Genomic DNA, 13,296 nt, shown 5'->3' on the forward strand with positions numbered 1-13,296 from the left:
ACAGTGGAGATGATACATGGTGTAGGCATAGCCAGCCTTGGCTCTTTCCCACAGCAACAGAGCAGAGGTCCTGCTGCATAAGCTCAGATGGCCCTTACCCTGCTGGAGTCTGTCACTGGGTAATTATGGATGGAGCTTTGTGTGCTATGCTGACAGGGTGTACATAATGCACTGGCTCTGCCTCTTCGCTGTAATGACCTGGAGGGCAGCTGCTGCATGCTCTCATCCTCAATACCTCTGCCAACCTTACTCTCTCTCACACTTCTTCTCTCCTCCTTCCTTCTTTCCATCCCCTTCCATCTCTCTCTCTCTCTCACTCTCTCTCGCTCTCTCTCTCTCTCTCTCTCTCACACACACACACCCACACACACAAACACACATATATATGCAGAAGTCTTGGGAGCCCTGTCGGAAAGATTGAATATTTCCTTTCTGCATTACTGTGTGATTTCACGATGATTTGAAATCTTACTGGTTCTCCTCAGGCATTCTTCTCTCCATAGGCAAAAACAAAGCTCAGCTGCCGCTTAACTCCATCTGCCATTCTCACAGTTGGCAGGCCTCACCACACTTGAGATTTAACACAGGCACACACATCCTTGTATCTCTGCACCCTGCTGCTGTGTTTCTTTGGAACCACATGTAAAATGAGTTGACCACTGATGTTCCACTTGCCTCTAGGGAAAAACTGTTCTCCTCTGAAATGTGCTTTTGGAAAGTTTGCAGAACATTGGCTGGGTTCCCTTTTTGGGAGGGAAGAATTTTTCTCCTACTGAAGTGTGGTTTATGCAAATTACTGCAAAATGTGGACATCAGTTTGCTATTACCTATAAAAGTTGTCCTGAAATTCCTATTGTTTTCTTTGCCTTAAAAGACAGAATTTGAAGGAAGTCGGTAACTGTCTGACGTGCTTAGCTATTGCTATGGAGAAAAATGCATTGCCTCTTAGGAAAAGAAGCAGAGAAATGCTGATCCTGCCATTTGTCAGGGCTAAGTCTTGACACGTTGGAGGACAGGCACTCAGGAAAAATTTCTGTAGAATGATTGGCATTCACTTGGAGATAGATGAGTGACATCCGCTATTAGGTGTTGTGTTTGCTGAAGCGAATGCAGTGCTCTTTCCCACATAGTTCGTTCCTTTCCCAGGGCAGTGAGGGTTGCTACTCTGGACAGAAGTCAAGACAAGTCTTCTGTCTGTTAGCAAATGGGATCACTGAGCTCTGACTTAGAGACGCATGCACTTCTGCAGAGACGACCTGCAGTAAGGGTAGTCTGACTGTATATTGTACCATCCAGTTTAAAAAAAAAACACTCAGATCTCACTCAGGGGCCAGGGTTTTAACTTAACCATGCCAGTAAAATGACAGCTCTTCTTTTATCTCTTGTCCTGTTAGACATGCAGGGCTTTTCCCGAAAATTGGACTGCCCTGACCACGTCAGTAATGTTCCTCAGCAATTCTTGAGATGTCCTCTTGTTCATCAGTTTAGATACCTCGTAAGAAAGCTCCATTGTTTCAGGTTGGCTTGCTGGACAGACAAGCCTCTGTCCTTTTGGGCTCTCCAGCTCGGGCCAGCACACTCAATACCTTATGGGAAAGCCCTCACATTTCAGATAGTTTCTGTGGACAAGCAAACCTCTGTCTTATCTCTCAGAGGCAGCAAAGGTGCTGACTCTGTTTCGGTTGTGATTAATTTGAAGTTCACAGACAGGTTGTCTCGGTATCTTGCTAAAGGGTTTGTTTTACCAGCCACAAAGTGGAGAGGATGCTATATGGAAATGTTGGCAGAAATCCAGGGAAAGAAACCAACTAGCCGATTAACAGAGCTTTCGCTGATGTGAAAGTGTAGAAACCTCTGGACTTGGATGGCACCAAAGGGCTTCCCACACATCAATAAAAACTCTCTCCAGCTGGTCGAGCCATGCTGAGGAAACTCCTGTTCCTGAGAATTGCTCACAGAGAGGAGGAGCCCTGGTAGTTGTTCACCATTAGGTGTGAAACACCTCCATTGTATATACAGCATGGTTTCCTTGCCTGTAAAAAAAAATTACAGTTGAATGCAGGGTGTGAGCATCCTCAAATTCCCTCCCTAAGATATGGGGATATAAAAGTGGCCCATATCCGCCCTGCCTCTCTCACCACCTTTCTAGAAAAGACATGCCCTGGGGCTTCGTTTTTTTTTGTTTTTTTTTTTTTTCCACCAGTGAAACCTGTCGAGGCAGGTTAAGAGGGAGCAGAGGCATGCTTTTTCTTTCAAGGAGCGTAGCAGAGCAGAGAGAAATTCCAGCACGGGACGAAGTTCCTCTTCACATAGGACGTGTCATTACTTCAATTACAGGGAGCGGAGCAGACTTCACTCCCTTCCTTTGAGCGGGCCACCATGAAACAAAGCTTCGTCTCTCTCTTTTCTCTGTGTCTGCTACGTCTCCAATGTGGTTTTAGAGATGTCAGGTGGGAAAAAAAAAGGGACATAAGACGTACGTTACACAGATGCCTAAACACACAGGCATGCATGTGTATGCAGGTATGCAACTGTGCCACCACGTCTGAACTCACTGAACCCGGCCGCTGCCGTTTACTCCCAGCTGAATGACTGCACTGATTTTTTTTCTTTTAGGTGGAATTAGAGTGGCTTTATGAGACATCTCTCTCTCTCTCTCTCTCTCCCTCTCTCCCCGTCTTTCTCTCTCTGCTCAAGCGAGCAACTGTTATGTACTAATCAGAAGTTAACAAAAGTCCTGCATTCCTCCTGATTCAACCCCCCCCCCCCCCCCCCACTCCTCTGCTCCAGCTTCAAACCTAGTTCCACACCCTCACCCCACCTCGCTCTCAGAACTGCACAAAGGTGCTCCAATCTTTGCCTACACTGCCTTCTCCCCCTGTGAATACCCATTGTTGAGAGCAGGGAACTGAATGGGAGATGTGTGCAAGGCTGTTTCCCACCACATTTGAGTACGCTCCTCTTTGCCAGTAAAGAGCCGGTTGGGGCTCAAGTTTAGCATGGGAGAGGGGGACTTTTCGAGACCCGGCAGGTGCCTTGTCCATTCAGCCATGAAGGATCTGGCTGGATGGCTCAGGGTTTGAAGATTGCCTGCCAGAGTCAGAGCACTTGTGTAAGCCAAACCCCCTGGTTGAGGGGTGTAGGGAATTGCATTGTAGGCTAACTTGTAATTAGGGTGCTTGCTACAGTACGTCTCTGGGGGTTGCATGGCTTGCATGATCCGCAATGGTCTTTTTAAGCAAAGGCTTTGGCTGCAGTATCAGCAGTGGTCATTTAATACAGTTTTTCAGATTCTTTGAGCGTCTCCAAAGAAAGTCATTGAGTCCTGCCTGCATTGTTCTGTGACACCTGAGAGCATTCCTGGGTCTTTTTAAATGTTGGGAGGAAGATAAATAAAGAGATGTGTTTTTTTTCTCATATCACAATACCAGCTTTGGGAGGTCTGTGCGTGTGAAAAACCGAAAAGAGATACCCCAGTGATTTCCTGACACCTTTTCTGCACCTCACCTCTGAGAATTCAGCCACGCTATTTCAGTATTCTTCAAGACTGGGTGGGAAAAGTGTGTTTTTGACTCTGAAGGCAAAGTGCGCTGAAATGTCACAATCCCACTTCGTCTATGTGCTCTGGCTCTTAGTTATTTTGTTAGTTTGTGTAAAAGTTTATTGGAAAAGGAGTATTTTTTTTTTTTTTGTATTCGGATTTTCACTCCACTCTTTTCTCGAGCTTGTCTATCTGTCAGCGCCCTCCCATGCTGGAGCATACATCTGCAGCCGTGCCGCTGTTGACACACTGCGTCTCTTCGCGCGGCGTCACAGCATGCACTGTGGGCACTTATAAAATTTGAATTCCCCTGGTGCGGGCGTGCAATGTGCATGCAGTTAGAAATGGGAATGTGTGTGTGTGTGTGTGAGACACCCTAAGAGATGCCTGTGGTCAGCAGCGTGTTGTTGTTCCACTTCCCGTTTATGTCCTAACGCCCCCACTCCTGCATAAAGGGAAATATTCAGAGCTGTGGCCCAGACGCTGCCTAGACGACACAGAACAAATGATCTTAATTGGTTCTCGGTTATTTGTTTGGCTGTTAGAAACACTTGTTTCATAAATGCCAGAGTAAGAGCGAGATGGAATTAAAATTGATATGGACCGTTGAGTGTTTTTTTTTTTTTTAATTTAACTGGTACACTGATTGTGCACTAATAATGTGGTAAAGTAGGCCACATGTACTATTACAGTGTTAGTACTTTTGAAAGGTTTTTTCTTTTTGCTTTGCTCTCAGCCTCAGTCCCCAATACTTTCTACTGAAACTGACTACTGACCTGAAAAAGGTGAGCTGATACTTGAAAAGATACTGTTACCAAGGGAGACAACTGTTGCCATGGTGTTTTTCTTCAATCCTGGGAAACTGTTAGTCGTCAGCCCTGTCCCCTACGCTGTGTGCTTGCTGTTAGAGAGGGGAGGACCATGGCTTGGAAGTTCCTAACAAAATACATATTAGGTTTCAGGCGAGACACAGGCATAAACATCAAAACACACCTGCACACACACACACACACACACATACACACTGTTGTCACCTGTGGCACACTGTACCGGCATAGGCCGGAACCCACAATGCACGTGAGTGAGGGTGGTCTAATATACAAGACTCAGTGGATTATCTTCTAGCAGGGCTTGGTTTCCATTTATGAGCACTAATAAGAGCAGGAGACTTAGGTTTAGCATGCAGTAATGATGCAGTAATGATGGGTAGCAAGTTTAGCCCCAAGCAGCTTCACCTTAAACAGTGAAAACGGGGTAAAAGGGAAACATTTTTTATATGTGAGCAAATGTCTGCCTCTTTCCTTGGCATATGCATTTGTTGAGATTGTGTTCTGTTCCTGCTGTACTCAACAAAAGTGCGAGACATGGAGTAAAGACCAGGAGGGTCGAGCCAAAAATAAAATGCCCAATAAAGGCTTGTTATCAGATTAGCCCTTAGTTCGTCTCTGAATATCACAATTTGTTCGTAATGACGTCTGTCTTGTTTTTTTCTGCGCCGATCTCTGTCTTGCTGTATTTTGAAAATGTGAAAATGTGTGTTGCTGTTTAGTTGGAGCCATATGAAATGATACTTTAAACCACAGCAAGCCAAACACATAATTCCCTTTCCCTAGCGTAGCCAAATTCAGCTCTGATGGATACAGAGAGACTGAATGATCATTCTGCTGTGTTCAAATCAAATTATAGCCGTCTCTCTTTGAATATGCAGACTTAATGCCAACTGTCCTTCTACAGTTATTCTGCTCTGTTATTGTGACCCGACCTACGTTTATGTATATAGTTGTTAAGCAGGCAGAGAAACCATAAAGCATTCCTTCACAGATATGTGAAATTATTGACAAATAGGCTTCAATCTTTGTATTGTTGGGGGGTTTTTGTTCATCTAGAGTACTCTGGAACCCATTTAGATGAAGTTTAAGTGAATTCCAGTGCAACATTTCTGAACACATAACTATTTGAACACATAACTGTCATCCACGGTATGTAACTGTAGAGTATTTACCTCAGAGACTGTTTTGTTCTGTGGACTATTCCACCGGATGTCAGAGTCAGTGTTTTGTGTTGCTTTGCTTGACAGTGCTCTTTTTTTTTTTTCTCTCTCTCTCCCTTCCGAGCTTTTGGTCGTGTCCACAGAGGCAGACAAAGCCCGCTAATCCGTTTAAGGGAGCGTTTGATTTCCTTAGAGAGTAGCTCATTAATGGGCAGCGTGTCTTAATGTGTAATTGCCGCGGGGGCCGGCTTGCTGGCTGGCTGACTGGAGGAACCCTTAGACAGGGGTCAGACTGGGCCTGCAGACAGCCTGTGATTAAGCAGTACTAATAAGCAGATATCAGGAAAGCTTGACACTGTGTCTGCAGCCAGCTTGGTGCATACCTACAGGTAAAGCTCATGTCTCCCCTTTCCTTTCCCCTTCTTCCTCTGCTTTGTATGCTTCACTCCTCGTTTGGTGACCCGTTTTCTTTCTCTCTGTTTGCGTTCAGACCGTTCAGTGACTGTCTCTCTCTTTACACAGCGTCACGGGCCGCTCTGTGGTCACTGAGTTTTCTCCCACGCTTGCCCTGCGCCCGTGCTCTCTGTTAGCTAAGCTTGGCTTTTCTCTTTTAGGCTGTAAATCCTATTTTCTTTGTTTTTATGAACAAGAAAGATGATGTGGTAATAGTGATGTTGTCACTGATGGTCTTTATCCACTTAGGTGCTGTGGTTTGTAATGATAAACGCTGTCGTGAAGCAGAATCCGTATTTCTGTAAGTTCAGAGTTGTGCTGGGGTTTTTTTTTACGTCAACCAAACAGTGTCTGATGGGATGAGTAGTGCAAACATCTATTTCCATGGTGATTTATAAACAAACAAACAAAGAAACAGTCTGATGATATGAGGTTAAGGCAAACATTAGCCAGTCTCCTTGCCTGCAGGACAAGATTTTAGGTGCCATGGTATAAATCTATCATCTAAGTTTCTTTTAGAAGACTTTTCATCTCTTAACATGACAAAAAGTCATCCTTGAGTATACCTTTGAGTATACTTAAGTGTTCTTATTTTTATTCCACGGTTCTTTTTCTGGAATCAAAGCCCTTTTGGTTTCTATGCAAATGGACGGCTCTGTTTGTTTTCCATACATGTTTAGATCTGCCCTATTCTTTAGTAAGGATTTACTTCTCTGTGCAGCGCCGCCACCTCAGACTCACCTCGGAGGGCTTTCAGGTACATATTGCCATTAGAGACTGTACTCAGATCACATGACTCAGTCTCATATCTATCAAAATTACCACTCAGTGCTTCCCTGGTGTTTTCTTTTTGTTGATTTCTTTCAAAGGGCTGTGAGCACTGAAGTACACACTTCCAAATAAATGCCCCTGCGACACCCAGAGAAATGCACACAAAACAAAACAAAACAAAAACAACAAAACAAATAAAGCCCACACATCAAAGGGGACACTTCATCATGCCCACATGTTAGCTGGCAGCTATTTTAGATGATTCAGGTCATCAAAGCATGTTGAGAATGTGTAGCTGGTTGTGAACCGTGGTCCTTTTTTGTATTAAGGGAAGGGTAGGTCAGATTCTCTTGAAACAGCATTGACAGATTCAAGCTTTTGGGCTAAATAATAGGTTTTGGCTCTGGAAAGTTTGCTTCTTCAGAAACGAAGGGAGGGCTAGAGAGAGGACTCCGCCATCTGTAAACTTGGCTGTGCTATCCTGGCCCAATGCACAACTCTCTGCTTCTAATCAGTACCTTACTCTGCATGTCTGAGAACAACAGACAAATGGCTTACAGAGCATGCTCCTATCTTTTTTTTTTTTTTTTTTTTTTTTTTTTACACTTTTGTCAGCTTTATCGTTTGCCTTCTCTGCCCTGTGATATGGCGTATTCGCCCCGTCGGTTCCCAAAGGGACGGCAGCGTTCTATTTCAAACCAGGTTTTTTTCACCCCATTGTTCTCAGAGCTCTAAAGAAACAGACATGGTTAATGGTAAAACGGTTGCCTAAATATTTGCTTGGCAATCCGTGATGTGGTTGACCTTACTGCTCAGCCATTTCTTCAGAAAACATTTATTTTCTTTTTTGCCTTTTTTTTTTTTTTTTTTTACGCCAGTCTTGCCCACAAAAACAGGCATGTGACAGGAAGCACTGACCAACAGACAGAGAGAGAGAGAGACAGCAAAAGACAGACACAGAGAGAGAGAGAGAGAGAGAGAGAGAGACAGAAAGACAGAGAGAGGAGGCAGTCTCCTCGCCTTGCTGCCTAAACTAAACTCCAGGATTTAATTAGCCTCTCTGATATTTATGCATAAATAAGAAGTGGGAGATGCCATATTTGTTCAGTCTGGCAGACCACAGGCCTCTTGCTGTGCTGCATCTCTCCAGCCAAGCCGTCAGGCTCTCTGATGGAGAGCTGGAACACCGAGTGCTATGACTCCCCACTGGCTGAGCCAGCATCATGCCTTGGTTCTGCAGAACAAGCTTAAAGTCTCTTAGTCCAAAACAAATGACACTACCTCTCCAGATGACACATCATGGGAATCTTTTCTCATGTCACTTGGGGATTCTTTCTTCAGTTTTGTTAAAAAAAAAATCTTTGGAAAGTCTTTACGGAGTGCGATCCAGAGCTCTTGGCAGTTTGCTGTCTGTGTTTATTCTTAAACACTTGTGAGACATTTGCGTGTTTGCAAACACTTCATCGTTTTTGTTGTCTTCCCTTTTACTTGTTGTTTTTTTTCTCTGGAAATGGTTATGGTGGATATGGATGCCTGCACATGGTTTGTGAAAAAGGAAGAGTAAAGCTGGACTTGGCATTTTAGGTGTTTTGACTCTTTATCTGGGCTAGGATCTTAGCATATGAAGAGGGAGAGAGAATGTGTGTGTGTGTGTGTGTGTGTGTGTGCACGCATGTGTGCGCGTGTGTATGTGTGTGTGTTTTTGTCATGACAGTAGGACCATTGGCAGGCTCCAGCTGCGTGGTGTTTGCAGCGTTTTGCAATCACGACACACAGCTGGCCCTTCCCAGATCCGACGGACGGGAAACAGGAAATTGAGGGTGTGCATGACCAGTTTCTCTCTGTACGGAAAGGGGTCTGAAAACGCTGTGGCATATGACTCATGATTAAAGCAATGGTCACACCAACGGAAGAGTCTCTCTGCATGTGGCCTCTGCTCTTCTCAGTGTTGTACTTCACAGCATTACATCCTGAACTGGATCCAAGCTGCCTTGTGACCCTGATGTTGCTGAATGCAGAGTCTCACAATGATAGCGATCTGCATTTCATTTTGCCCTCCAGAGAAATCGTACATTCGACATAACTTAGACTGCCATTCATAGTTTGATAGTTTCTCTGAGAACACGGCCAGTCAGCGACTGTAGAGAGAGATAGCGGTAGAGAGCGAAGGAAGACACAACAAAGTCATGACTGTGCTACAGTGTTGCACAGGTTTTTTGTCTAAAGAATCCTGTCTTTAATCCTAAGAGAGAGAGAAAAAAAAAGCTAAACAAACTAAAGAAAAAACTCAACAGATTCTCGCCATCACCTGTTTGTCTCTCTGTGCTTTTCAACAAACCTTTATGGTATTCTCTGTGTTTCTCTCTGTGCATCTGTGTGTGTGTGTGTGTGTGTGTGTGTGTGTGTGTGTGTGTGTGTATGTGTGTGTGAGTGGGTCTGTGTTTGTGTGTATGTATTGTGGGTGGTACAAGAGCTGTGGACCACCAGCTGTAAAAGCCACTGGGGACCTGAGGATTCCCCTCCTCCTTACACACACACACACGCGCGCGCACACAAACACACACTCTCTCTCTGGCTCTCTCTCTCTCTCTCTCTCTCTCTCTCTCTCTCTCTCTCTCTCTCTCTCTCAGTTGAATTAATAGTTATGAGATGTCAGTAGGCCTTGAAAATGTCCTAACTTACCCTGAAGTGTGGGTGGAGATGGCAAAGCATTTGAGCCAAATCTAACCGAACCCTCCTCTGTCTGTCTGGAGAACTGGAATACTCCTCATCTGTTCTCAAGGATGGGCTCTCTCCCTAATCCACCATATGTGGAAAAGTGATTTCAGTGGAGAAGGCATTTAAAATACTGCCATTGGCATGTGGCTTCGTACTAAGGTAAAATATCTGAAATCTAACAATAATTAAGTTAATGTCAATGTACAATGCCAATGCTGGAGGAGGTTCAGAGTTTGATCAGAGAAGTTGCTCAACAACTTAAACAACTTTCCTGTTGTTTATTATCATAAGCACCAACTGATGGGACTTGGGAGTGAAAAGGAGAGCAAGAGAGAGGAGGAGAGTGAGAAAGAGACAGATAAAGAATGAGAGTTCAGCCTCTGGAATAATAATTTGTTTTGGATGAGGTTCAGGGTTGTCAGTGGCATGGCCGTGTGTGTAAGAATGTGTGTGTCTGTGTGTGTGAGATGGGTGTGAGGGAAAATATTGCAGACAGGGACTCTTTTTGTTTCTTGGGGCAGGGAGGGAAATTGCCGTGAAAATGAGATAATGAGTAGAGAAGGGCCTGGGTGCTGGCAATTTATTCACAAATCAATCTAAATCTCACACTGCCACAATATTGCTATTGACACAGTTTAGAGAGGGAGGAGGGAGAGAGAGAGAGAGAGAGAGAGTGAAAGAGAGAGAGAGAGAGAGAGAGTATGTGTGTGTGTGTCAGTGTTTGAGTTTGTGTGTGTGTGAGAGAGACAAAAGCAGTATGGAAGTAGAGCAGACAGTCTGTCAGGGAGGTGTGAAGAGTCCATGCTGGCTTAGATGAATGGTGAGTGAGCATTTGGCTCAAAGAACCCGCAGCTCCAAACGTGAGCCATGCTGGGCCTCTTGGCCCAAGCAAGCAACTGAGATGACACCTCAGTGAATTATCCTCTTGTACGTCCTATGTTAGATTTGAGAGGCGCTGCTCAGTTTTGGCATCCCAGAGCATCTCCTTGTCCTCCACACAAGGGCCTCAGTCATCTCCCATACTTCTCTCCTCCACTCTGAAACAAGCGCCCGATTGTTGTGGCGTATCCTTGAAGGAATTTTCCAATTTAACTTTCTGTCATCCTCTGGAATCGACACCTTATTAAATGATTTAAGATACATTCTTTTGGAGTAGAAGAAACCTCAAGGATCCTAGTACGAGAGTAATTTGGAGAACATTCCAGAAATGAATTCAGACACTTAGGACAAGTTTATCAAACGGAAAACAAAAAATAAAAGGAGAAATACTTCTAAATAATTGCATAAATGCCTCCACAAAGTTTGTTAAAAAGAACCATATTTTCACTAAATCAAGACAGTGCTTGAGTTTTTGTTATGATTCATTCCCGCCTGCATTGTTGAATTGGGAAGAAGATGTATCTCTCTCTTTTTCTTTTAAGAGTTTCCATGACAAGTTTGACAAATCCTTAAATAGAAATCCTAATTATAGCAGTTGGTGGGGGAGGGGCTGAGGGCTTAGGCAGAGGTCTTAGTGGAGTCTCCATTAGTCACTAAAGCAGGGGGGATATAGTCATCAAAGGAACACAGAGTCAACTCTTTTCACTCGCTTAATCTCACCTCAGCGGCTCAGTGTTTTAACCTCTTTTACATAACTGTGACCTCATCATGACTTCAGTATAATGTTTGCTGAGGACCCGCAGGCCAATACGGGCTACACTCCAGCAACCACCCTCTGGTCTTTTAAAGAAATATAGGCTATTTCATTTATCCTCTCTCTCTCTCTCTCTCTCTCTCTCTCTCTCTCTCTCTCTCGTTTTGTTTTCCGATCTCTGTTCCTCTATTTCTCCCTATCTCTCATTCTCTGGTCTGCTTGGCAGTTCTTGAGAGGTCATTAATTACTTCTGGTTAGCTCTGGAGCTGTACTGCTCTCTGTGTATCTGTGTTTGCCGCTGTGTGTGGGCGCCAGTCTCTCTCTCTCTCTCTTTCTCCCACACTTACACTCTTCAGTGGTACTGGCCTCTGTAGAAGCCTGTGACTTTCAACCCTGCGCCTATCTTTTTTTTTTCCACTCCCTAATTCCGTCCTTGTATTCTGTCAGTTTCCTCCATAATCCTTTTTGCATTTCGCTGTCCAACACCAAAAGTAACTGTTGACCTGTTTCCTCCTCCTCTCTATCCTATTTTTTTTCCATGCTATTCTTATGCTCTGCTTTTCTCCATGTCTGGCTAAAAAAAACAACACACACACACACACACACACCTGATAAATAAGCAATCTATCTTTCACCAGTACGGCATCTGTAATGAATATTCACATGTAACAGAGGAGCATCAGTATTTCGATCAGGCAACACTGCCCCAAGACAGGGTCCAGCTGGGTCTCTGGATTTCCCTGGTGGCAAAGGCCTTGGCCAGAGCACAGACGCTGGACTGTCGTTCCACACTGATGCCTCTGCAGTCCTTCAGTCCTTGGCCAGTGTTGGCCTCTCCCTGCTGCAATTGAGAACATGTGTCCCACAGTCAGGAGCATAGGGGAAGCCTGGGAGTGTGGCTGGGCCTTCGAGAGCACTCGTCCCAGCCCGTGATGGATAGCTTGCAGTCTGAGAGAAAGTTGGAGAGCGAGAGAGAGAGAGAGAGACAGAGAGAAGAAGGTCTGGTCAGCAGCTGTGTGTTCTTTTAACCCTTGATGTACTGTGTCATTCTGCCTAAGGCTCTGTGTACACATTGAGCTGTAAGCTGAGAGGTCAAACAGTTGGGGAGCAGGAAAGGAAAGTCAAATAGTGGTGAGACTGGAGGGTGGGGGCTGGGAGGGTGTTGGGTTGGAAGGGGAAATGGGCAGCTGTCCCAAATACAGGAGTATATAGATTCCAGCACAGTGAAGACTTCCAATTTTAGCTCTGGTTCTGACCGCAGACATGCTTAATGATTGTTGCGGGTCTTTGGCTTTGTCCTTTCAAAGAATAAAACAGCAAAAATTGCCCAGCTGGGGCACACTGTCAACTCATCACTTTCTTGTTCTCTTTCCCTTTGCCTTATTGTTTGTCTGGCTGCACTGCGTTTCATGGCAGTATGATGTTAGCTTGGAGAGAGAGCTTATTACATTACTGTTTACCTTAAAAGCCCTTGCAACTGTCCTACAGCCAGTTTTCTTTTGGTGTCTCCTTCACTTCATAGCAATATGTCCTCATTGTTCCCTGTGACTTGCAGTGACTTTCCATAGCTGATGTGGACTGAAGGCCCACTTTGTGTCATAGTCACTCATGTTATAGTGAGTCATACAGTATGGAGCCATGGGATGTGAGTCCTGGCTGGGAGTGAGTGAAATTCCCCCTCCCTCTCTGATGACTCTCTGGGGAGAGTGAGATGGATGGATGGGTGGATGGATTTAGGAGGCTGTGGTGAGGTCCTGCTGGCTCTGCCACACGCTCCGTCAAGCCCCTCTGCTTTCCCCAACATTCATTTCCTGTGGTGACTACTGATACTGTGTGTGTGTGTGTGTGTGTGTGTGTGTGTATGGTACAGTGGGGACTGTCTGACCAGCTCCTCTCAGAAGATTAGCAGTTAGCTCAAGGCAGGCCAGGAGTTGCTGACAGCATTTGAACAGGAGAAAGCAGAGAGCCCCTCTCATGAGTCATTCTCTGTCTGTTTTCCCTTCCTTTCTTCCTGCTCTCCTCCCTCTCCCTCCCTCTAAGACCAGGTCATTCAGCACTTCATTTGAGACTCATTACTTTCTGACGTGAGAGAAAAGCTAATGCTTCTGTGCTCAGTGGATCATTTAAAGCTTGCTTGAGCGCTGACGTCATATTGTTGAAGTAGTAGTTTGAGGGGTGGGGACAGTGGGT

At 44.9% G+C, this 13,296-nt stretch overlaps 1 protein-coding gene across 1 annotated transcript in view; it reads left to right on the top strand.

Annotated features, from left to right (window-relative positions):
- Nucleotides 1-13,296, top strand: part of fndc3ba (fibronectin type III domain containing 3Ba) — a 98,808-nt gene that overhangs the window by 11,817 nt on the left and 73,695 nt on the right. The gene's annotated exons all lie outside the window — the stretch shown is intronic.

Source organism: Chanos chanos, chromosome 5 (assembly GCF_902362185.1).
Source record: "Chanos chanos chromosome 5, fChaCha1.1, whole genome shotgun sequence".
NCBI lineage: Eukaryota > Metazoa > Chordata > Actinopteri > Gonorynchiformes > Chanidae > Chanos > Chanos chanos.